Source organism: Podarcis filfolensis, assembly GCF_964270895.1.
Source record: "Podarcis filfolensis genome assembly, chromosome: 11".
Taxonomy (NCBI): Eukaryota; Metazoa; Chordata; class Lepidosauria; order Squamata; family Lacertidae; genus Podarcis; species Podarcis filfolensis.
This window is the reverse complement of record NC_139613.1, coordinates 36,983,005-37,009,666: the sequence shown is the minus strand read 5'-3', so window position 1 is coordinate 37,009,666 and position 26,662 is coordinate 36,983,005. Positions and strand designations below refer to the sequence as shown.

Sequence of the window (26,662 nt, the reverse complement as noted above, 5' to 3'; positions counted from 1 at the left end):
AATTTCAAAGGGTGGCTGCTCACCTATTAGTTTGGAAAGTAAAAATTTTTTTTGCTATGTTCACATTAACATGCAAACCAAACTGATTTATCCCCCATCCCTGTGTGCAGCATGGATCTCACATTCTCCCTAACATCCCATTGTGCTAGCTGCTTATGTTCCCGTGTGTGTGCATAAGTAACAGGAGAAAAGAATGGATCATGGATGCTGTGTGTTAGAAATGTTTATAGCATGCTATTGATTTAAATCCCTGAAGCTGAGTAAAAAGATAATGCAGGGAGAAAATTGGGGCAGGGAGCAATACCCTCAAACACTGTAGATCATAAATGAAATCAGATGGATAGTTAGCACATATGGATCTGTAGTGCAGTATTTATTTTAATTCTTTCAAAATACCATAAAACATTCAAAAAAAATATTATAAGAGTGAAACTGCCTTGCTGATGTCATTTGTCCTCTTGCTGGTAAAAAAATAAAATAAAAAATCCAAGTAATATGGTCTCATTCAGTGATCACATCAGATGAAATGAAGGTTAATGACTTCTGTAAAAAGATGATGGAATATAGTGTCATGTGGGTGATTGAAATCCCAATTTAATTACATCACATGCATAAAGAATTCTTGAAGTCTAGCGATTTCATTTGAGAAGCCCTTAAAAAATTCATCCCCGAAACAGAAATGGAAACTTCAAAGGCTAGGAAACCACTTCTCCAAACACTGGGCATAAAAAGGAGCTAAAGATCTGAAATAAACTTCTTCTGAAGAATGTTATAGCTCTGAGATAGTTCATAACTTCATAATCTGTGAAATCACTTGCTCCCTCCCTGTAATGATGCATAATTTCATAGTCTACTCAAATTTATATACTGCATATATATTTAAAAATCAAATCAAAACTTTATTGCTGTCCAAAGACCCACAAAACAATTCCAAAACTAGATACAGTTAAAATGATCAGACAGACAGATGGAACAAACCAAGGTAGTCATTTTGTTTTATCTAAGGCATAATGATCTTTGTTTCAAAGAAACTTTGCCACAGCCAGTGTAATATCATTTGACCTGTCTTCCAAAAGATATTTAATATGGGAGATTTTGGATTTTCCCGGCAAATTTGCCAGTAAGGCTTTGATCAGTTGATCCCTTGCTTGCTCATATTGCCCACAATGCAGTAGGATATGCTTCATACAATCAACATCCTGGGAACATGAACAAAGCCTATTCTGATAGGGGATGTCTCTTTAGAACTTCCGAGGGAAATACATTTAGCCTGGCTTTGGTAAATAAACACCGATAGGTAGGTACAGACAAATTCCTAAGGTATGAGGATATCTGAAAGTCATACCCGTATTGGATTCCACTTGTGACCGGGCTACAAATTACATAAGATTGGGATCGCAGGTCGCTATGTGAGATGTCCCAAAGCCTTTGCCCCAGTGATTCAAGGGCAGTGTCATAACCCAGATGATATGAGGGATGATGGCAGTCCAGTCGAGGTGGCTTTCCTGGCCATAGTTTTCAGCCATGGGCTGACAAACTTCTCGTTGGTTAAATGTACTAATAATCCCTTCCCCAGGTCAAATACCGAGATCTTGAGCCAGTATCTCAAGGCAGCCCACCATGCTTTGGTGTAGAGTGGGCATTCACCTGTTTCCAGAAATAGAATTGAATTTGGGACACAGTTTGGGACCTGTAAAATGAACCGAAGAAACTCTGCCTGGAACCCATCTAGCTTGGGAAATGAACCATTGTACCAGACGTTTGAAGCATAGAGAAGTTGGGAAACAGATTTTGCATTAAAAACCCTTATGGCTGATGGAACATCATGGCCTCCCCTTGTAAAAAAGAATCGGAGTATAGTGAGTTTGCTTATCTCCAGCTTTTGATAGGCGGTCTGCCTGTGGCAGTTCCAGGACTTTGAGTGACGGCATAAAAGCCCTAAATACCAGAAGCATTTGGTCTCCTCTAGGTTATGTCCATCTAGTGACCATTTACACGGGGGAAATCTTTTCTCAAAAACCAGTATTTTTGATTTTTTAATAATTGATGGGTAACCCAATGACAGAGCAATAATCTGAGAACTTCCTCAGTTGGTATTTCAGGCCAGGTCGAGAGCGAGAGAGGATGGCGGCATCATCTGCATACAACAAAAGAGGGGTCTTTCTGGCTCCTATTATTGGAAGATGGCCAAGAATGACGTTATGTAGAAATCAGAATTAAGGGCGCAGCAAATATTCTAACAAATGAAGACCGTAATCAAGTTTGGACACCTAAAAGTGACATGAAACTTGGAAGCAGTATGATAGCTGCCCAAGTCCTTGTTATGGAATGGGTTCAATTTGCTAAGTAGCTGGCAAAAGGAAGAAAGTAAATACCTGAAATTTGGTTTTGCTTACAGAAGGTGAGAGCCTTCATGCTTGGTACATCATCATCATCAGTAGTAGTAGTAGTAGTAGTAGTAGTAGTAGTATACTGCCCTATTCCCATAGATCTTGGGGAGGTTCGCAACATAAAAATACAACATAAAATGTCCATTTCCCACTAACTTTTCCTTAGAATGGGCACATTGAAATTAATGAATATATGGTCATGGATTTCAGTTGGTCTACTTGTGTAAAAGTTGGTTGCTGTGCCTGTTTTATTTTTCTTTGTAAGCCACTGAAGAGCAGGGTTTAAAAAAATGGTTTAAAACATCAGTTAACAGTTTTTATTCACATTAGAAATCTCTCTAAGATGAATAGGATGGAGAGTAATTTATAAATTCCTTAAATAAATAACTAAATGAAACTGTGCTCAGAGGACTTTGAAATATACTACCTGTGAATCGTATGCAGAAGCAGAGAGGTGAAGCTCTCTCCATGCATTATTCTTAATAGATGAACTGACTAGGAAGGTCAAAGGGAGCAGATAACTGGGGAGAAGAGTAAAAGGGCATCGAGTTTCCAATCAAGATAAAACTTCGAAGAAAAAAATCTATTGATGCTGAAGAATTTTATTTGACTTTTATATAGAGGTGTTTGGCTTATACCAAAAGTATTAGACCTGTAAAGTTTCTAGGAGAGAAGAGGTTTTTGCAGAGCCTAGAAACTCTCAGGTGAGTTTTAAAATTGTATGATTTACTGTGAAAAAGAATAAGCAATAAATGTAACTTTTATCATTCTAGCAACAACCTTTCTTCCTTCCCTAGGGTTACATAAGCCTTCTAGTCTGTCTACCCCCTCAAAAAAGGGGGGTTAAGTCTTTTTTTCCTCTGCAAGCAAAAGGATACTAAAGTGTTCAAAATAATATTAATGCCAAGGTTCACAGTGTCGCATGAAACACAGCGATAATGCAAATAAAGCAAGGATGAAATATAACGTTGTTTATTTGGTTCTCTGATTAAGATGATACGTGTGTTATTTATAAACCTATTTCCCAACTTGTCAGGTAGCATGCGGTTTCAATATTAAACTTCTTAGTGGTATCACACTGGCCTGTTTCAGGAGAAAGTGCACATTCTGTAGATAGTCGGAAGAAAAATCGCTGCGTGTGGCAAACTCTTACTGTCATCAACCACACAAGGTCTGAAGGGCGAGTGCCGCCAAAGGCCTGTCACCAGCTAATTGAAATGAGTTTGTGCGAAAGCAGAGCATGCTCAGTTGAGAGAAACCATGGAGACTTGGATTTCTGTGGGATGTCAGTTAGGAATGAGAGAGAGAGAGAGAGAGAGAGAGAGAGAGAGATGGTGGTTTAGATAAAGAGCTGGCTCCCTGCCAGCGTCAAGTGCGAAGAGAAACCTCACACAGGTGCACAACTCAAATGGCCCAGTGGGGTTACTTTTTACGTTTTTATTAACTGAGTGTTGTACCACTATATTAACGACTGAAAGTTATGTTTGATTTGCTACAATTTAAAAGTGGGATATTCTGTTTAACCCATTCTGTATTAACCTCCCCTTCTTTGCTCTGTATTACCGGTATGTTCTCTGTCTGCAAAACCGTAGGTCTCTTTTGATCCAGGACTCAGATACATTAAGCAAAACAAACAGTGGTTTGAATGTGTTATAAACATGCAACACCAGATGGCACCAGAGAGCACAAAACCTTTTTATAGTGTTTTTACATAGGGCTTTTTCTCTTGTTATAACGATTTAATTTCTGACTTATTTATAGAATGTTTTTCCCCTGTGTGTCAATCCACCCCAGTCTGTTAAACCCCTTTCATTTTCTCATTCTGTACTCTCTCTTCTCTGTTTCTGCGGTATGCCTGATATACACAGCCACCTCTATTACCAGCAGATTGCTTTATCAGTCTTCCTTCAGTTGCTTAACTTTGTTTCTATCTCTCCAAGCACCACCACCCTGCCCAAGCTCTACTCCATTCCGAATTTGGTGGGATAATGCACAAGGCTTTCATTCACCCTAAAATTTACATATGGAGGAAGTCTCAGACAAACAGCTGGTTCATGAAATATATTCAGTCAATAAAAAATGGTAAAGGCAGGTAAAGGACCCCTGGTTCATCTCGCTTCAGGCTGAGGGAGCCAGCATTTGTCCGCAGACAGCTTTCTGGGTCATGTGGCCAGCATGACTAAACAGCTTCTGGTGCAATGGAACACCATGACAGAAACCAAAGAGCACAGAAATGCCATTCACCTTCCTGCCACAGTAGTACCTATTTATCTACTTGAACTTGCGTACTTTTGAACTGCTAGGCTGGCAGGAGCTGGGACAGAGCAATGGGAGCTCACCCCATCACAGGGATTTGAACTGTCAACCTTCCAGTCGGCAAGCCCAAGAAGCTCGGTGGTTTAGACTATAGTGCCACCCGCGTCCCTCAAATTCAGTTAATCGCAAGAGGCTGGACAAACTGATATTACTCCTACTGCATGCATGTAAAGCAAGAAAGCAATGCAGACATGTCAACTGGGCAGACATTCTTCCTGTCATAGCCTCACTTTTGATAGGGTTTCTGATAGACTTTAGTATTACTTTCCATGTTGTGCAGGTGACTAGTATTAATACTTCTTGTGTTGTGGGGGTAACATGAGAATCACTGATCCATGTGGAAGGAGCATGGGTTGTGGCTTCTAGCCAAAACATTGTCTTTCCTAGAAATAAGACAATTTTTTGGTAATGGACGTTGTTGCCTAGTAAACCAAAGCAAAATAGTGTACTGATCACCCACAACTACGAAAAACAATTTTTAAAAAATCATTACAAGGACTGTAAAATTGCACACACACCCCAGACAAAGTGGTGTAACAATCACTCTACTTCATTTCTTATGTTTTGTCTATCGGGTTCCATTTTAGTAAAATGGATTAGGAACTGGGTTAGGAGCTGCAAGATAATACTTCTCATTTCAAAGGAGGCCTTGTGTGTGGATATTTGCTTCTAAGGTTCACCTATGTAATTAACATTTGATAGTTTAAAAGAATTTAGCGCAAAAGAAAATAATATATTAATTACAGAATCAAAGCATCAGGTTATCAAAAATTAAATGGGGGGAGCAATGGGGGGATTAATTACATCAGTAAATATTGCATTCCTTGACACAGATGCATCCAGTTTTCTTCCTTACTCATCTGTATAGTTGCTTCTTCCAGAGTGATCCCATAAACAGTGCATAAGGAAACAGGGTGAGAATTATCACAGGAGAGCAATCCACCCTAAGTATCCCTATTGGTGGAAGTGTGTGGTCTAGATAAACAAAAGAAACACCCCATCCCACACAGAGATGATTAGTAGGACTATCTTTTTTTAATTTTTTAATCAAATGTTTTTCATGTATTCCAGAACCTCGCACTTGGCTGGAGTAGGTGGAATTAAAATTGGCAATATTATTCCATTTCCTCATTTCCTTTTTGTCTTTCTCTCTTTTCAGAGCTACGAAAAGCATATTGTAGTTGGGCTGAACATATTCTTACTGGTTGAAACTGAAGGACCTTGGCGTATTATTTTGCCAAGAGCAAGGTTCAGGTCTCAGTATTCATCTGTCTCCAGCAATATTCATGCCTCTGTTCATTGAGCGTTGCTATTTAAATTTATGCCCACCTATCCGATTAGCAAATTTGCACTGCGATAAATGTGAGCAGCTTAAAATATATAAGACCTAGTTAAAATATCAATATGTGATTAAAAAGGATTCTGTATTTATCCTTGGTAACCAAGTGCCTGCCCGCATAAGATCATCCTTACTGGTTAGGCTGTCCTTGACCATCCCCCTGGAAGCATAACATGGTGACCTGCATCTTAATGATGGTGGATCAACACAACAGAGAATAACCTATAGTCAGTTTCTGTGGACTTTGGGGCTCAAGTTGAAGGGGAGAGATTAACCATCAAAGGTCCTGAAAGCTAGGGTCCCTGGTGGAGAGATCAGTGCAGTCAAATGGGGATGCTTTCATGGCATGATCCAGCTGTGCAATGCCCTTCAATTCACAGTCAGGATATTTGAAGTTTAAGGCAGCTTTTGCATTCTCCATTTGAAGCTAGGAATCTTTCTACGGAGCGGGAGTTGGGTACTATTGCCAATTTGTACACAAACGCTCCAACCCCTGTCTGCATATTGTAGTGAACTTCCCCCTTTTTCTTTCTTTTTTACTTCTCCATTGACTGTACAAAACCAAACCAGCAAGAGAGCGCTTGACATTTCATTTCAGTTGCTCTGCATGCCTCTGCCTTCCCTCTGCCTGTTTGTGTAAAGTCCAGAGGAAAAAACAAAACAAAAAAAAGCATCAGCAAAGATCAGGGTGCCTCTGTCCACTCCGTGTCAGTGCAGTGGCATCAAGCTATTGTCTGGCTGCCGAAGAAAGATGAGCTCCTTTGTGTGTTTAGGGAGCAAAAAAGCAGCCTGAAATAAAAGCCTCAGCAATGCCGGTGCCTGCTGTGGGTAATGATGAGCTGCCCCAAAATCACTGTCCCCAGCTGGGTCATTACTGAATAAAAGAGAGATTACTGGAACAGCAGCAGACAATGCTCTGAGCTCTCCAATGGATGTTTTCTGGCAGTGTTTAAACCTCAACTGAACATTTTCGTGCTTTGCTCTTTGTTCTGGAAATCTCTAAGTGTTGCCTTTATATTCTCTGTGTGACCATTGGAATCCTGCCTTGAGTGCCCCCATGCCCTTTCCTTCTTCAATCTCTCCAAAAGGATGCTGTGAAAATCTTCTTCCCAGCTACGAAATTGCTCCATACTACATCCACCCCTGGGTTCTCTCCTCTTTGAATGGTGTTAAAATGCTGATTTGCCCTTCTTCACAGGCTTCCCAAAGAATGTGACTTGACTTCCTCCTCCAATCCGTTATGATCCTGGATCCTACTAGGATGCAGTGATCTTCATCCACTTTCTTGCTTAACGATCTTTAAGACTTCCCCACTGTTTAAACACACTAGGTAATGGTAAAGGGACCCCTGACCATTAGGTCCAGTCATGACCGACTCTGGGGTTGCGGCGCTCATCTTGCTTTATTGGCCAAGGGAGCCGGTGTACAGCTTCCAGGTCATGTGGCCAGCATGACTAAGCCGCGTCTGGCGAACCAGAGCCGTTTACCTTCCCGCCTGAGTGGTACCTATTTATCTACTTGCACTTTGACGTGCTTTTGAACTGCTAGGTTGGCAGGAGCAGGGACTGAGCAATGGGAGCTCACCCTGTTGCGGGGATTCGAACCGCCAACCGGCAAGCCCTAGGCTCTGTGGTTTAGACCACAGCACCACCGGCATGGTTTAGACACACTACAGTATAGCAAATAAGTTGTTTAAATTGGTTTACAAAGGATACTAACAGTAGATTCCATTTAGTCCTTAATCAGGGCTTCCAGGACATTGATCATGTTTCCTCTAATTTTTCATTTTTCCAATCTGAAATTCAGTTCTCCACATTTCCACATAGGTTTGCGGAAAAGTGCTAAGTTCTCATGAAAATTCACCAGCATCTTAGTTTGAATCTCTCGTAATCTTTGAATGCAATTTTTCCCAATATACAACTTTGTATGCAATTTTGCCTAATATACACATTTTTGCAAAGCAGTTTTCCTTAGTGTCGGTATGTTATTTTCACCAACATATGCATTTCAATGCACACTTGACCCCAGCATGTGCATTTTTGTACACATTGATTGGCTGGATAATTTTGCATTGTGAAAATTTGCATTCAGACAAATGTTTCCGTTCACATATTGTTTGGGAAAGTGCAGATAGGGTAAATTCACATTTAAGTGCAAGCTGAATTAAATCTACCCCACACACTCCAGCCCTGCCTATAGTTGTACATTACTTTGCTGCAGTCGTTGCCATTTTAAATGGAATAAGCTTCAGTACAGAGTGCTGCTTTCCAGAGCACATGACACAAAGCTGTTCTCATTTGCCATCCTCCTAGAAGACTTAGTGGAAAAGGAGTGGGCAGGTTTCTGCCCCAGGTTTCCAGACTTCGCTGTCCTCCTTCCAGTCTCTCAGCCGCCCACAAGCAGGTGAGGAAAGCAACAGCCATTGCTGTCTGCCCCCCATCCCCCCCACGCCAGTTCCAGCCACTCTGATTTTCAGTACAAAGGTTGCACTGAATTTTATCCACTTTCATGATGTTTTACGATGACTGATATGGGGTGCTGGATTTATAACGCACACACTGAAAGCATCTGCATGTGACATAATATTCTTCTCGAGTTTTTTTTAAAAAAGGAATTTTGCCGCAGACGTCAAGACTCATATAATCTGTTGAACACCCTATGACATGGCAATAGTTTGTCATCCTAACAATGTAAAGCGAGCATAACAGCAGCCAATTCATGCTGAGTTCAGAGCTAATTAACCAGTCACCTTCTGGCTTGGGTTCATATTTGTAAATGACTGGAGAAGAATGGTTGAATCTCTTATGATTCTGCATGAGTCTAAGTTCCAGAACAAGTCTATGTGGTGGTTTACCTAACCAGAAGCCTTTTTATTGGGTATAGTGGGTGAAGAGATACCAAGGGAAGATAAAAAAACTTTATGTATGCAGCAACTGCAGCAAGAATTCTTTTAGCCCCCAAATGGAAACAACAAGAAGTATCAACAAAAGAGTGGCAGAAGAAGATGATGGACTTTGCAGAACTGGTGAAGCTGACAGGAAAAATCTGAAACCAGCATGATCAAGTATTCCAAAAGGACTGGAGTAAATTTATATGATACCTAAAAGATTATTGTAAGCAATTAACATCACTAGCAGTGTTATCTGAAGACTTGTAACAATAAGCTTTATACCTTTCTATATTTATTCAAATTTTGAGTTATTTTGTAATAAATGAAATTAGAATTGGAAAACATTCAAAATGCAATGATATAAAGCTTAATTTTGAAAGCCATGAGGTGGGAGGGAAGGAAGTTGATACGCTCTAAAGAGCCGGGGAGGTAAAGTGGCTAATAATGATGTGAATGTATATTATTAAATGGAAAATAAATAATATATATATTTATACAGTGGTACCTCAGGTTAAATACACTTCAGGTTACATACGCTTCAGGTTACAGACTCTGCTAACCCAGAAATAGTGCTTCAGGTTAAGAACTTTGCTTCAGGATGAGAACAGAAATCGTGCTTTGGCGATGCGGCGGCAGCAGGAGGCCCCATTAGCTAATGTGGTGCTTCAGGTTAAGAACAGTTTCAGGTTAAGAACGGACCTCCGGAACGAATTAAGTTCTTAACCCGAGGTACCACTGTATTTTTAAAAAATTATGTGATGGTTTACATGAAAGATGAAGGGAAGTGCCTGGCCATTGAGCCCATGTGGAATAATGAAGGCACAATCTGTTACATGAACCACAGCACCTGACATTTACTTTGCATGCAATTTGGTATTCAGGACATAGGCACGGCTTTTCTAAAGTTCCATATTGCATTTTATTTTCCCCGTGCACTAAGCAGGCCAATATATAGTTGAAAGAGTGAATAAGAAGCATTCAGAGGGTTTGTGTTCTTTTTATTGCTCAACCAAAGCATGCGGTAATAGTTCAGGAAACAAAAGAAATGTTTCCACAATTTATTCTAATAGATGAAGTGGGAAATAGGTTTTCTGTAAGAGCTCTTGAAGTATGGTAATAACAGCCATTCTGAAACTATTACCATGTTTCTTCCATTGCACAGAAGAGGTTGCCGTAATGAACATACACTGGTCTGCCGCATTACATATGTACCACAAAATCAAGTCCACTGGAATGACGGACTTGTAGAATGGATGTTATTTTAAACATGAACATTGGTCTGGCCATTTCTCATTGTAATTGAAACACAAAATTGAATCCACTTCCATGAACAGCCAGGGAGTCAAGAACAATAATGCGCCCCAAAGCCAAATGCGGATTTCTGAATGTTTTTCGCAAGGTGCTCCATCTTCTCTGTTACATTTATGAGCTAGCACCATTGATTGCTTTATGAATGTCTTGACATAAATCTAAAGCAATGGTTGAAATATTAAACCTTCATCCAAATGATGCTAATACCCGAAAAGCCACCGTAAAATTGGATATGTCTTTGAATATCAATAGCTTCATATTTATGTCCATCATTAATCTGGACTTCTTTTCCCCTTAATATATTAAAGTATTTTCCTTCTTTACTCCTTGCTCCTAATTTGGGTAATATATAAACGCTTATAAACTAAAACTACACCATTTCCTGACCAAATTCTACTTTCAGGTTCTGCCAACCAGAGATTTTTCTATCCATAACCCAATATGTAGAAGACAGCAGTGCTTAGCATCATGCAGTGAGCTGTGAAGGTTTATTTTGGATGGGTTTCAAAGTTCTTCTGAACAGTGGCAACCAACAGCAAATATCTCCAAAATGTCACTCTTTCTAATTATACCGCCGTGGCTTCCAGGAAGGGTTATTTTATCTTTGTACTCTGCAAATTTAATCCAACTTAAAATGACTCTCCTAAATGGAAAAGCATTCTATACTGCATTTGACCTGCTAATATATTTCCCCTGACTCACATTTACAGTGATGTTTGTTTACACAATATTACATTGTGGGACCTAAATCCTATACCTCTGATATCAGAACACTGAATATGACAAGAACCTGAATATTTACCTTTCCAGATTTGATGTGCTCAGCCTAAAGAGACTGAGAGATCACCAATGTCATCGAATCTGTAGATTTTTTGAAGAGTTTACACAGCATCTTACAGTACAATCCTATACATGTCAACTCAGAGGAAAGTTCTCTTGAGTTCTGTGGGGCTTACTTCCTGACAAGTGTATAGAAGACTGCAGACTAGTTTTTAAACCAAGCAACCTAAATTAAAACCGATGAATGCGTCTGCCAGTAAGCATTTTACGGAGCTTAAAGCACTGAAGTAAGAAATACAGTTAATGTAGCCTAAAGGATGTAATATGTGTTTCAGTTATAGCTTCTTCTTTTTAAAAAAGAACTCAAACCCAGAGTTTCTGTCCTCAGTTCCTCTCTACCTGGTCTTTTTATTCCCGTTCCAACACATGGAGATTTTCTTCTGAAGGTGCAGGCTGAGCGGAGCAGTATTTGAAAAAAAATAAATGCTGTTAACACAGGAGTCTTTCAGAGACCTGCTCATGTAGCTGTACAGCTCAAAAATTTACTGTGTACTCATTAAACACATCAGTCAGTGGTCCGTGTGTTTTAAGGCTGTGTGGGTGGTCCTTTGCTGGCCACTGGGAATGGCTCCTTTTTCTTTTGCCATCAAAGGGCTCTGTGCACCATACAGTTGAGGAGGAACCTGCATGACCTTATTTTCCTCAGTGCTGAGAAGCCAGATGGAAGAGATGCCAATCCCACACATGCTGCCTTCAAGTCCATCTTCCTTCATGTGAATATTTGGAACATTGATTTAGGATCAACCCATTTCACCAGAAAATGAAATTAGGAGACAGAGCATTGTAACCATTCCCAAAGTAGTTTTATGCCCATACACAGTGGCGGAAGGACCACAGGGGCAGTTGCCCCAGGTGCAAAATTGTTAGGGGGTGCAAAATTTCAACACCTAGTGCTGTGTGCTTCTGTTGCCAGGCTCAATTGAAAACAGCTTCTCTATACGAACCAGGAAGCGACCTCTTCAGACAACACAACAACTCTTCTTTTCTTAACTCTGTGGCTGTGATCTTCTGGGTGACGCGGATGCCGTTAGGCAGTTGTATACACATGCATACACCATTCCCTCTCTTCCACCCACCCCCTGCGGCCCTGGACACTGGCAACCCACACTATGCCACTGCCCATACAGGAGTTATAAAACACATACAATGCACACTGCTCACTTTATCAAGCAGACAAGCATGCATGCTTGCAAAAAATCCAGGCAACAAACCTTTCTTTTCACCTAGGAATAACATCCAGGATATATGAGCATGTCCTACATTTCTAGAGAGCCCACGTGCCTATGGGCATACAGCAACTATGTGCTTTAAAGTGAGCGTCACCATGTTAGCAGATTGCATGACTCTCACTGCAGTCTCTAAGCTACCAGAAGTATAGCTGTTGCTTTTACTACAGCAAACTAATGCAGTTGCTACTCTAAAAGTTAATAATAATAATAATAATAATAATAATAATAATAATAATAATAATTTATTTATACCCCGCCCATCTGGCTGGGTTTCCCCAGCCACTCCGGGTGGCTCCCAACTGAATATTAAAAACACAATACAAAAGTTGTCCCAAAAACTTCTGAAAATTGTCTTATGTCAGGCACCCTACTCATTTCTGCAACTATTAATGCTCTCTTTAACCAGTTTGACTCATGGAGCATACCTGTAGCTTTACAGTCTTTTGTCATTGCAATCTTTCTGTTACCAGCAGGTTTTCAATGACAGCAGCTTATGCTTAAGTGTTCTCTAATGAATTCAATAAGACCCCAAAATATAAAAAACTCAACCTGCTGTCTGTCATTTGTTAGATCAGCTTGCCTTGGGGGGAGAGGGCTTGCAGCAATACCTTCCCACCAGAGGTATCATTGCCCCTACCAGGAGGGGTGAGGTGGCCGTGAGATCAGGGCTGTACTGTGCCTCCACAATCCCAGCCTCACTGCTCCCTCACCCCTCCGGTTAAACATCAGTGCCACTCTTGCTGGGAGGCGATTGCTGCAGCTTTGGGTGAGCCACTCCTAGTTATTTGATGGATGACATACATGACTTCTCTCCAGACATTCATTAGCATGCAGGAATTTCCACCATTTATTGGCTCGCTCTTGGCTTGTGTTTTGGATTTTCAAAAAGTTATTTTGAGCAAAGGAATCCTTCAAGATCTATATATTTACAGGCTTCTACTCCTCTTCCTGTAGTTGTACTGCGGTGCTTAGATTTACCACTGCACTTTAGGGAGATTTCTGAATGAATTCATTTTAACTTCCCAGCACATTTTGTAACTACTGGGATTTTAGCAACACAGCAAATGTTATTAGTGCTGCATCTATCTAAACGGCTCAGAGGACTTTGGGACTGTTGAAATAATCAGATGCTTGGATAAGCTGGAGTGTCACTTAAATGCAGTTACACTGGCATGAGTATTCCTTGACTGACAGAGTAGATTTCGATAACTAGAGTTTAGAGAAAGCAACATTTAGTAAACTTGATCCTCTATCAGATCACGGCTGTGCATTCTGAAATATTAGATGGCACATCACATCAGATGGCATTATCTTTGCGGCATGCTGCACCAGCTCCCCCCTTTCCCATTAGCATATGTGAAAGAGGCACCTAGAGATATCTGCCCTCCGTTCGGATCCTTATCCTTCAGTTTTCCTATTCAGATATGCAGGAGGCACAGAAGGCTGAACCACTTGGCAGCAGTGGTACAAAAACGACAGCTATTTCACCTTGTAGGACAACACCTCACCTTGTGTGCATTCCAGAGTCCTTTGCGGTGGGTCTCTGGAATGCACAGTGGAGAAGGAACAGGTGGGGATGCCAGAGATGTGGTTAGCTGGCCACACACAACGAAGAGTCGCACAATATCAGTTAAGCAAAGCAAAGGAACATCCTGCTCTGTAGATTGTGTCCAAGGCGTCTTTGTTGTCACTCCAGTCTGGTCCGCTTGTTTTATTTTCCAGAGAGTCCCAAACATTAAACAACGGGTTGCTGAGCTTAGGTCGTTTCCATGTGATAGACATTACTTTTTCTTTTCTGTATTGGGGGAGAAATTTGCTTCAGTTCACATTTTAATGCCAACATACCCGATTCGCACGAAACAATATGCCAGCCAAAAAGCAAACGTCCTTCAAAATTTACACTTCTCTGGATTTTGTGATGCAGTTCTCCAGTGCACCTCTTCCCGGAAGAAAAATGTGTTCAAGAATAAAAAATGTATATATTTATGTAAAGATCACCCAAAAATTCATTATATTAGGGGAAGTTGCTTGTAAAAATATGAATTTTAGGGGGTAATACATACAAAAAAGGGATGCGGGTGGTGCTGTGGGTTAAACCACAGAGCCTAGGACTTGCCGATCAGAAGGTCGGTGGTTTGAATCCCCACGACGGGGTGAGCTCCCATTGCTCGGTCCCTGCTCCTGCCCACCTAGCAGTTCGTATGTCAAAGTGCAAGTAGATCAACGTACAAGTAGATAAATAGGTACCGCTCCTGCGGGAAGGTAAACGGTGTTTCTGTGCACTGCTCTGGTTCGCCAGAAGCAGCTTAGTCATGCTGGCCACATGACCTGGAAGCTGTATGCCAGCTCCCTTGGCCAATAAAGCCAGATGAGCGCCGCAACCCCAGAGTCGGTCACGACTGGACCTAATGGTCAGGGGTCCCTTTACCTTTACCTTTACATACAAAAAAGTATATTAGGATAAATGCACATTGGCCCTATAGTGTGAGACGATAATGTAATTGATGTGGATATGTGCAAATTGAACTTAAGTTCTGAAAAATGAGAAGCTGAGAGAAAGTATAAGTGAGAAATCTATCCATCCTGCCACTGTGCAGCAGTCGAGTTATGTGCTGTGGCTGTTTTTTTTTTGCCATGTTCTTATTTTTATTTTAAATTAGTTTTTGTTAAAGATTTTCTTGTGTTACAAAACAAACAAATAAACAAGGAAAAGTACATATAGCGTCTCCCCATTCAATTAATAGAGTATTTCTCACAGTTAGTTTACATTTGGTGTGAGACACAACTGTCGCAATGTGATGTGGCTGTTAAATATCTTTCATAAGTGATGAAAGCCTGGGGGGCCACTAGGTGGCGCATCGGAAGATGGCTGACAATAACATCTCTCCGACCCACACGAGGTAATTTGGAGGCTATGATGGGGGTAATTAGCCTCCTTAACCCCCCCCAGGATTGTGGGGGGGACAGCCCTTGCCTGCTGTGCCCTATACCACCCCCGAATTTGTGGGGGTGGGGGCACTAGGCACAAAGCCCTCCTGTGGGATTCCGGCACTCCTGGACGCCGTCCCTGATTCGCGCCGCTAGTTGCGAGCATCTTCAAAAGAAACAATTTGGATGAGATAAATTGCACATGCTTCAAGGAAAAAGGGGAGTAAAGACTGCTGACAGAAGAGATCTCTGATAACAAGACAAGAATAAAATATGAGAAGATACGTCAAGATACGGTACGACAAATGACTGAGGGGCGGGGGAAACCTGCCTTCCTTTTTCTTATGTGATTTAACAAGAATCCCCTCCCCTAATGAGTCAGAAATTAAGGACTTAAGCTGTGGATTTAAGGCTGTGTGGAGATAAACTTTCAAACCAAAGCAATGTTTCAAGATGAAGCTGGAAAGCTAAGAGTTTTGGAATGATGCAGTTAAAAATGCCGTCGCCATTTTGGGAGGCATTGTTGGAGCTCTTGGGTCTGGGAGGAGAAAGAGAGAAATAGAGTTGTTTACATATCGTGGATCAACTCCTTGGTGGGACTTAAGAGCGACAAATGCCAAATTCATGATGGAAAGAGCGATGCTATCTACGAAGGAGATATATGGAAACCATCTGGACTTAGTGGAGGAACGGGAAATCCACACAGGATTATTATTTTGCTTATCAGCTTAAGGAGACTAACAGAAGAGATCGTAAAGGAAAAATAGAAATTATATGAACAAGATATGATGTGGAAACACCAAGATAAGACTGGATAGAATTATGAACTTTGTCTGGACTGATTGGGACTGATTTGGACATTAACGCAGGAATAAGAAGATGATTTGAATCCCCCTTTGGATCTTGAAGTATGGGTTCCCCCAACAAAATTTAAAAATTTGGCTTTGTAATTTGGAATTATGTGATGTGATTTAATTTGATGTGATTGGCCAGTTAATAAAAATTATTTTTTTAAAAAAGAAGAAAGCCTGGAAACCATGCTGGTCTTTTGCCATCAATGCTGTCATAAATTTGTGAGTGTTAAAATCCAATCAAGCCAGCAAGTGTCCAAATATAAGCCAGGCTAGCTTCCTGTGTTGAGGTGATCACCAGGGTGATGAGCCATTAAGAGAATAAAGGAAAGGGGGCTCTGTACCAGACAACAAATAGGCGGGACCCCTCCTCTAGCTTCTAGATAGTTAGAAGGACAGAGCCTGAGTTGGAGGGCAGAGTTTGCTGTGATGTGACCTGGAGACAAAGCTGCAGGCTTGAAAGTCAAAGATGCTGAGCATGGTGTTTGATTTCTGATTGAATCCAAGGCTGTGCCTATGGGGAAAACAAGACCCTTTGGGGTGTTTATGCAGTGAACCCCTCCATCATAGGCTCAGGTTGTATACATGTGTAAATAACCAATATATCATAAATATCATCATCATTATCGTTTTATTTGTATGCCGCCTTTCCATAGTTAAAACAATGCCCAAGGCGGCTTATAACATGACAATATTTACATAATTACAGTGGTACCTCGGGTAAAGTACTTAATTCGTTCCGGAGGTCCGTACTTATCCTGAAACTGTTCTTAACCTGAAAGCACCACTTTAGCTAATGGGGCCTCCCGCTGCTGCTGCGCCACCAGAGCACAATTTCTGTTCTCAACCTGAAGCAAAGTTCTTAACCTGAAGCACTATTTCTGGGTTAGCTGAGTCTGTAACCTGAAGTGTATGTAACCTGAAGCGTATGTAACCTGAGGTACCACTGTACCAACGTAACAAAAGTCATAAGCAATAAATAAAACACATCAAAAAGTACACACCCAAATGGAAAACAATTTCCACATAAATCATAAAATCTAAAACTACGAATATACAGCATTAATATCAATTACAATTTAAAATGACATAAAAAATGACATAAAAAATAAAAAAGCAATTTAAAAAAACAAAAACGGAGCCCTCTCTGCCCAGATTCTTCACTGTGCTTCATGTCCAAAAAAGAAACACAGACCCTAGATAAGCTCCTGGAACCCCTGGGATCTTGAACTGTGAACTGCCCTGAGACCTACAGGTATAGGACAGTATATAAATGCAATAAATAATAATAATAATAAATAACTGCTCAGAGATTGGGTGGCCTGCAACAATACAGTTGAGGAAGGTGACTGTCAGGATGAAGCAGGACATTGTAAATGTGTAGTGGAAAGAACATCTCACTGGCTCTGTCATCACGAAAGTCTTTTTTTTTTTTAATAAAAGAAGAAGCACAGAACAGAACAGAAAAACTTTTTGAGATCTGCACATAACTAAAATCTTTGGAGTTGTATCAGATGAAGACAGCATCCCCATATGGTATTTTTCTTAGTGGGATTTGAGTGATTTTCAGGCAGCTACGCATATGCTGTTCGATCCCCTGCTGTGAATTTGTGGTATATTGCTTGCTCTCCACAGGGCAAAGACTGGAGCAGAACTCCAGCTGGAGGAATGGGAATTCAGTCTGCAGCTTTCTGCTTCTTTCCCCCACCCTGCAATATAAGTTGTTCCTTTGGCAAAAGGGCACCTGTTTCCCTCCCTCTCTCACTCTCTTTTAGGATGGCAGAAAGTGCTCGTCCTACTGTGTGAGACATAATGAAAAGGAGACAGCTTGAAAAACTCTCCCTTTTAATTTGGGACAGAAAGACTGCCCCTTTCCAAGGGAGCCACCACCATCTGATTCCTATTTCGTCTTTGACTTCTACTGACATCCCAACCTGTTCACATATAGCTGGATTTGCGAAAGTCCGCGTGAAGATAAAGGGTGATACTGTTGGAAATGCTGGAGGAAACTCTTTGCTGGAGGAGACTTCTGAGAGTCCCATGGACTGCAAGAAAATCAAACCTATCCATTCTTAAGAAATCAGCCCTGAGTGCTCTCTGGAAGGACAGATCATGAAGCTGAGGCTCCAATACTTTGGCCACCTCATGAGAAGAGAAGACTCCCTGGAAAAGACCCTGATGTTGGGAAAGATGAAGGGCACAAGGAGAAGGGGACGACAGAGGATGAGATGGTTGGATAGTGTTCTCGAAGCTACCAGAATGACTTTGACCAAAGTGCAGGAGGCTGTGGAAGACAGGAGTGCCTGGAGTGCTCTGGTCCATGTGGTCACGAAGAGTCGGACATGACTAAACGACTAAACAACAACTGTTGGAAAATAACCCAAATACATCTCTGTGGTGGGCAGGAAGTTACCTTTGAACAGATTTAGTGATGGACAGGAAGTTTCAATGGTGGACAGGAGGTCACCTCTGAACCTTTAAAAATAGGATTATATTTGCCTTTGGGGCCACCAGGATTGTATGGGGAAGGAAAAGCTCTCTCAGCATTTTCAATGTGTTTTGTGAATCAGTTTTGCTTCTGGTACGGCAACCTTACTAAACTTAACTACTAATACTGCTACCTAACATATAGCAATTCATTTTCTCTATGACTATTTCCTGGTTAGCATTCCCATGTTTTTATTTCCCATTATTAACATGAGCATTGTCTTGCTGGATCAGACTAATAGTCGATCATCCAGTCTCCAACTGTGGTGAATGATAGCTAAGGGATAGCCAGTGAAGAAGCTATTGGAAAGCTAAAATGCAAGTATGATGAAGATGATTCCAACCTCTTTCAATAAGCAGCTCATTGTAGATGGATCCTGATTTCCTATTTTAGCAATCTTGACCATCAATAGAGCTGCTCTCAAACAGGCACATGAAGCTTCTCTAAATTGAGTCAGACCAAGCACATTTCCCCAAGCAAACCTTGTGGGATAGATGAGCCAACAGTCTGCCTTCCCAGTTAGATCAGGGTTTCCCAAACTTGAGTCTCCAGCTGCTTTTGGACTACAGTGGTACCTTGGGTTACAGACGCTTCAGGTTACAGACACTTCAGGTTACAGACTCCGCTAACCCAGAAATAGTACCTCGGTTTAAGAACTTTGCTTCAGGATGAGAACAGAAATTGCGCAGCAGTGGCGCAGTGGCAGCGGGAGGTCCCATTAGCTAAAGTGGTACCGTAGGTTAAGAACAGTTTCAGGTTAAGAGCAGACCTCCAGAACGAATTAAGTTCTTAACCCGAGGTACCACTGTACAGTTCTCTTCATCCCTTACCACTAGTCCTGCTAGCTGGGGTTTGGTGGAAATTGTAGTGCAAAAACAGCTGGAGACCCAAGTTTGAGAAACCCTGAGTTAGATGAACCATTGATCTAATCTAGGAAGACAAGTCATACTTTCTTAGATAGGAAGAGCATTGAAGCTCTTCCTATTTGTCTGTCTATAGCCATATTGTCAACTGTGACTGGCATACCTAATGCCATTCTGCTTAACTCTTTCCCTCACTAATAACTTGCAACTACGGTTGTTGTTGTTGTTGTTTAGTTGTTTAGTCATGTCCGACTCTTCGTGACCCCATGGACCAGAGCACGCCAGGCACTCCTGTCTTCCACTGCCTCCTGCAGTTTGGTCAGACTCATGTTTGTGGCTTCGAGAACACTGTCCAACCATCTCGTCCTCTATCGTCCCCTTCTCCTTGTGCCCTCAATCTTTCGCAACATCAGGGTCTTTTCCAGGGAGTCATCTCTTCTCATGAGGTGGCCAAAGTATTGGAGCCTCAGCTTCATGATCTGTCCTTCCAGTGACCACTCAGGGCTGATTTCCTTAAGAATGGATAGGTTTGATCTTCTTGCAGTCCATGGGACTCTCAAGAGTCTCCTCCAGCACCATAATTCAAAAGCATCAATTCTTCGGCGATCAGCCTTCTTTATGGTCCAGCTCTCACTTCCATACATCACTACTGGGAAAACCATGGCTTTAACTATACGGACCTTTGTTGGCAAGGTGATGTCTCTGCTTTTTAAGATGCTGTCTTAAGATGCCGTAGATGACTTAACTACGGTAAGTCTCTACAAAGGACAATATACCTGAATCTCATTTCTGATGAGCAAGATGTCTCTATTCTCTGTCTTGCTATGTTTTCACAACCAGGAGCTAGAGAAGTCTAGCTACATCTCAGTTCAGATGTTTACTTAGGACAGAGGTGGAAAAGCTTTTTTTCTGTTCAGGTTGCATTTTAGCAGAGGAGGAAATCTGTCAGGGGCTGCCTGTTGACACTGAATAGGGCTGGTACCAATAGTGGGCAAGGCCAGGGACGAAATTAGGTGAGGCACAGCCTTTTCTGTGTCTTCCTCTGCTGTCCTCTTCTCAGGGTTATATACAGCCTCAGGGCCTTAGGTTGCCCCCTCACCGCCCCCCCAGACTTAGGAGGTCCCACTGATTGCCATCGGGTCTCCTCACATGTTACTGTGCTGTATGTTTTAATGACTATCTGAAACTTTTTTTTGCAGGAAGTCTTTAAGGATGGCAACACAAGCAGTTACAGCTAACAAATAAGCATTCTAGTTGCATGTAATTATCTCCTGTAATGAAAAACAACATGGTTCACTGCTTGCTAAATGCTTACTTTGTCTTTGGAATATAAGCATCTGATTATAGAATCTGTGTTGGGGGGTGGGAAGTAACAAAGAAATAGTGAACACCAAGAAAATGACCTGGTCTGGTCTCTTTTTGCTTGTTAAAGGACAGAGATTTTCAACAGCCTCCTTTCACCTGTGCCTTAAATTAAGCAGATGAAACTGCCTGAAATAACCATCTTCCCAAACCTCCTAAAATAACTGCATTTCCTTGAGGATTTTTTTTCTTTCCTCATTGTACTCAAGATTGCAAACATGATGAATACTAACAGCTGGATCTTTATATTTCCACTATTAGAAATATTTGACTGAAACTGATGAGCAGCAGATGCTAGGGGATTTGGGATTCTTTTCTCCCCCTTTCTAAAATAAAAATAAAAATACACACACACACACACACCCGTAGGAAAAATATGTACACCAAGTTGTAGGTAACAGAAACTGGTTTGTAATTTGCTTTCATTTGCTTCTGTTCTCCCACATGTAGGAGAACATGGGCAGGAAGAAAGGGGGAGCATGAGGAGTCTTATTTTTAAAAAATAATAATAATGCTTTGTGCATCCACATCTAATCTCACCACTTTCTAAAATTTATTTATTGGTGTGGGAGGACATGTGTTCTGTGTCCCATTGGTGTAGTGGTGGTGAAGGGTAAAGGACACGGGTTGCGCTGTGGTCTAAAGCACTGAGCCTCTTCAGCTTGCCAATCAGAAGGACGGCAGTTCGAATCCCCATGACGGGCTGAGCTTCCATTGCTCTGTCCCAGCTCCTACCAAGCTAGCAGTTTGAAAGCACACCAGTGCAAGTAGATAAATAGGTACCACTGCAGTGGGAAGGTAAAAGGTGTTTCCGTGCTCTCTGGTTTCTGTCATGGTGTTCCGTTGTGCCAGAAGCAGTTTAGTCATGCTGGTCACATGACTAACAGCGGCTCCTTTGTTCTGAAGCGAGATGAGCACCGCAACCCCATAGTCGCCTTTGACTGGATTTAACCGTCCAGGGGTCCTTTACCTTTTTTATTTAGTGGTGGTGTCCCTTGCCTATCTTCTGATAGGAAATGCTCTGTGGGGGTGGGGGTTGAGGTACCTCAGTTGGGGCAAGTGAGAAATGTCCCTATTTTCACCTGAGAAATGCTGGAGGCTTTGATATACTATCAACAGAGCACTAGTTTCAATCACAGGACTCAGAGAAGCCAGGAGCCAGCTTCTTTTGCATCTTTCTCCCCAAGTGAAACTCTAGGGGTTAGCACAGCACAGGCTACAATGCCATATCTAAAGCATACTTGCAACTGGCAGAAACCCTCCCATGGGGAACTGAATGGATGCCCTGGAGATCCCTGTACATTGAGAAGTTGGGACCAAAATATCAATGCCAGAGGCAGGTAGATGAAGACTGTGAGGCCCCAGTTGGCCATCCCTGGACTAAATTACAAACCCCCAGGCCATGGGACAATAGACTGTATAAATAGAAATATTCTCTCACTAAACCAAGAAACCATATGCTAATCACTTAGGAGGGGCAAGGAGTGAAACATCACAACTTTGTCACAGCAAACCACAACCTTTATTTACACACATTTTAGTGGCTAAAAAAAACCCCAATTCAGAAATGAGACATTAACATACATGATTGCTAGCGATGCTACAGTAAATAGTGCAGCTGTTCTTCCAAAAGGAAAGAACAAGTAAGATGGCTGTCTCTGATTTATGTGGCATCTCTCTGTATCCGACCTTGGGTTGAGCATGTCTGCTATAACTCAGCAGCAGCTGTTGCTCACAGCGGGTGTATATATAGCAGAATCCGTTCCCTTGGCCAGAATTGAGTGTGTCTGCATCTGTAAAATCCCTCCAAACCCAATGTTAGTCTAAACCTTATTTGTCTGGCCATTACATTCTGTGCCAATGCAATTTATAATGTTGCTGTGGTTTATTTTGATGGAAATTGCTGCTACCTCCCTGGGACATTCTTGTTCAATAAGAAGTAATTTCTATGAAGCTGCTTTCGGTGCAACATAATTACATCCCAGAAGTTCCTTTTATCATTCCTGAACCCTTTTAAAAATATCAGTGTAGATCATTTAAAGCAAATACATTTCTAAATGTGAGGCAAATTGGAATATTTTTTCCCCCTGCAGTAATTTAGTGGCTTCCAAAAAAAAAAAAAAAAAAAACCAGAAAAAGCGGCCAATTCATAGCATTGCTGGGCGGTGGGACTCAACATATCTTAGTTGCAAAGCCTGAAGATCTGAAACTGATACAGTCAATTGTACAGTTGTTTGGTATGAGATTTCTAGAGCTCTGAACAAAATCCTCTGTGACCATTTCCTCTGGCTTTCTAACCCAGAAGCTAAATACACTGGTGCACTCTATACCGTGAGCCATTAAATCTGGCAAATTTGCTTTTAGCAAACAGACATAGAACCAAAGTATAAAAATATACCACAGGTGTCCTACCTTTGAGGAACTCGATTTTTCTCCCTTTCTTTAACTAGGGATGGGAAAAGCATTCTCTTTCTAGTCCCTATCACATTAGCTGGTCTTCGTTCACAAGAATGTCCCATTTCTGCATTCATCTGTGGATTTTTAAACAATAATAAAAAACACTTAATACATTTGAATATATTTTTGAATGTATAGTCTCTTGTGATATGCATGTCTACATGTATTTTAACTTTAAAAATGCAGTCCTGAACTTTTTTTTACCTCAGATTATGCATTTTAGATACTTGTTGATACATTTCTCAAGCCGAAAACTGTGCCGCAAGCAACATTCAGAGAAGCTCAAAATCCAGCGAATAGCTGCATTCCAATCTGCACAATTAGCTCAGAAAGTGCAAATCAGGGCAGATCATTTCAGAATGTGCGAATTTCAAACTCCTCCAGCATCTCTATGTTTAAGCTGTTTGTATGCATCTTAAAGTACATTGATCAGTGGAAGACATTTCTCCCTAAATCAACAGTGATTCTTTTTTTAAAATTATGTCTTACTGCCAATTGTTTTCCCTATTAAAAGGTACTGCATAATTTCTTATTTACCTCGATAACATAATCGTCACAATCTTGTACAGCAGGTTTCGGCAATGAGACTGTGTTTTTTGCCCAAGGCCACCCAGTGAGCTTAATGGACAAGCAGGTATTTGAACCCAAGTTTCCTTTACCCACACATTCATAGTTTATGTAATTAGGCATGCTAGTATGCGTTGGTGATTAGTAATTGGTTTCGGTTTGGATGAAAGCGCTTCTAGTTATAAGGAGTCTTTTATCATTAACCTTCGGCATATCAGATGAAGGTCTGTCAGAGCGATCCCAAACTGTAAGAAGCCAGAATCATTTATACTGGGGTGAATTGGGACTGTGTAACTTACACCTACGTATTCCAAAGTCCTGTCAGGAGTTGGCTGGCTGAGTTGCCCTACGTCTAGCAGATGGAAAACAAATCTTTATGACAGTGGTTGACTCACACAACTTTTGCTAGTGTAACTTCTGCTGGATTGCAAGGTCTTGTGACAAAAATGAAAGGAGTTTGGAACAGGAGTATGTCTCCACTTGTCCTGTCCCACCTGTCACGTCCCTGGGATGTCCTTTTTCAGGACAGACTGGAGGACGTCAGCTGATGTGGTTCTGCCTCTGCCTCAGCCCAGGCTCAGCTTGTTCAGCCAGATGTCTACCTATTCCAAACCCTCTTTACCCCAGCAGATATTGAGTTTGGATTGCTTCCCAATGGCATTACAGTGGTACCTTGGTTCTCAAACTTAATCCATTCTGGGAGTCCATTAGACTCCCGAAACCATTCAGAAACCAAGGCGTGGCTTCCGATTGGCTGCTGGAGCTTCGTGCACTCAATCGGAAGCCACAGAGGCCATGTCGGATGTTCGGCTTCCGAAAAACATTCGCAAACCGCAACACTCACTTCCAGGTTTGCAGCATTTGGGAGCCGATTTGTTCATGAGCCAAGCCATTCAAGAACCAAGGTACCACTGTACATTCATATGTGGCACGGTGCTGGAAAATGTATACATTATGTAGAATTTTTTTAAAAAATGTGTTTTAGAAGAATCCTTGGAAGAAATATTAGACTAGTATTCCACCATTGTAAGTAGAAGTTCTGTTAAGGGAATTTCTGCAAGGGTCAAACCTGTCTAACAAACTATTTTAAAGTTTTTTGAACGTATCAACATACATATAGAGTGATTCAGTTGACATTGTATACTTGGACTTCTAACCAGTGCTATTTTTCTAGAAAAGGAGGTGCTGGAATTCACCATGAACACCTCCCTTGTTCTCTAAGAATGGCAATGGTGCCTGAGAGGTGCCAGAACTGAGTTCCGGCTGGAAAAAATGCCCTGCTTCTCACAAGCTTTTGATAAAGTCACTTGCCAAGATTCCTGAGTAAGCTTAGTAGTCATGGGATAAGAGGAGAGGTCCTATTATGGATTATTAACTGGTTAAGAAGCAGGACACAGAGAGCAGGAATAATGGGACAGTTCTCCAATGGACAAACGTAGAAAGTGGTGTCCCCCAAGAATCAGTATTTTTATTTTTATTTAAAGACAATTCCTTTTTGAAGAAGTGAAAGAATAATGGTACCTTGGACCTATTTGACTGGAATATGTCAGGTGTTATCCATCCAGGCAAGGCTATGGTGTCTGCAGATGTCCAATTCTGTCAAAAAGGGGGGGGGGACCTGTTTTTTATTTCCCCATAATAGTGATTGGAAGGGATGCGGGTGGTGCTGTGGGTTAAACCACAGAGCCTAGGACTTGCCGATCAGAAGGTTGGCGGTTCCAATCCCCGTGACAGGGTGAGCTCCCGTTGATCGGTCCCTGCTCCTCCCAACCTAGCAGTTCGAAAGCATGTCAAAGGTAAACGGGAAGGTAAACGGTGTTTCCGTGTGCTGCTCTGGTTCGCCAGAAGCAGCTTAGTCATGCTGGCCACGTGACCCGGAAGCTGTACGCCGGCTCCCTCAGCCAATAAAGCGAGATGAGCGCCGCAACCCCAGAGTCGGTCACGACTGGACCTAATGGTCAGGGGTCCCTTTACCTTTAATAGTGATTGGAGGAGGCGTGAAACTGCTTTTTCCAAATCACGGTTCAGATTTGAACTCCAAGCTGAACCAAGCAGCCTCTGGAGCACTTTGGAGCAGAACAGAAGGCCCCAATCAGACTCCAAATGGAAACATGTGGTCGGTGCACACATCCCTAATAGAAAGCAACCCTTTGCTTCTCAACAAACAGCTGAATTTATTTCTCAACTCATTTGTTTTGGAAAGGTTGCATTCCAAGCCCCTGAATGTGATTCTGTAATTGGAGGCTTTGACAGCTCTTAGCACTGGTATTTTTGTGTGCGCCCCATTTTTTCCAGTCCCCCCCCCATGCTATAATCAGAAATAACCTGTCAACCCTCGAACAACTGAGCAGTTTATCATGGCAAGTGTAAAACAGGTGTATTTTCTTTCTCCGTATCAACTTGCTGTTTGTTGATTCTGTTGTCACTATAGCTCCAAGACTTTAAATTGACAGATTTGCATCAACGAGGCTCCGATGGGAATGCTGTTCTCATTAGAAAATGAGAGCCAGATTATTTCAAAGAAAAGAGGCCTGGAAGTTTTTCAACTGCTGACAGATTTTGGTAAGCTGTTCTATTCAAGCTTCCCTTTACAACTGCTTGAACTCCAGAATTTCAATATATTTCTTTTTGAGGTGGAAACACTAATGAGAGATATAAATGAGGGGGTAATTTGTTTATTGTTGATGTGCTACTAAAATTTGCAAATAATATAATTTAGGCAGGAGATAATTGTTCATGCATGTCTGAAAAGGAAGGTTAAAAAGTAGAGAGTTCTTTGTAAGATCACAAAACATACTTACGATTTCCATTTAGGAACAATAATTAATATA

The 26,662-nt window shown here is 41.5% G+C and overlaps 1 long non-coding RNA gene across 1 annotated transcript; it reads right to left on the bottom strand.

Moving 5' to 3' along the window:
- Positions 1-432: 432 nt before the first annotated feature.
- LOC310745135 lies at positions 433-23,895 on the bottom strand. Its single transcript, XR_014539972.1, has 3 exons — positions 23,802-23,895; positions 23,220-23,338; positions 433-543 (listed from the first exon to the last, which is right to left on the bottom strand). It is a non-coding gene; the product is annotated as an uncharacterized lncRNA (long non-coding RNA).
- Between the last annotated feature and the right edge of the window lie 2,767 nt (positions 23,896-26,662).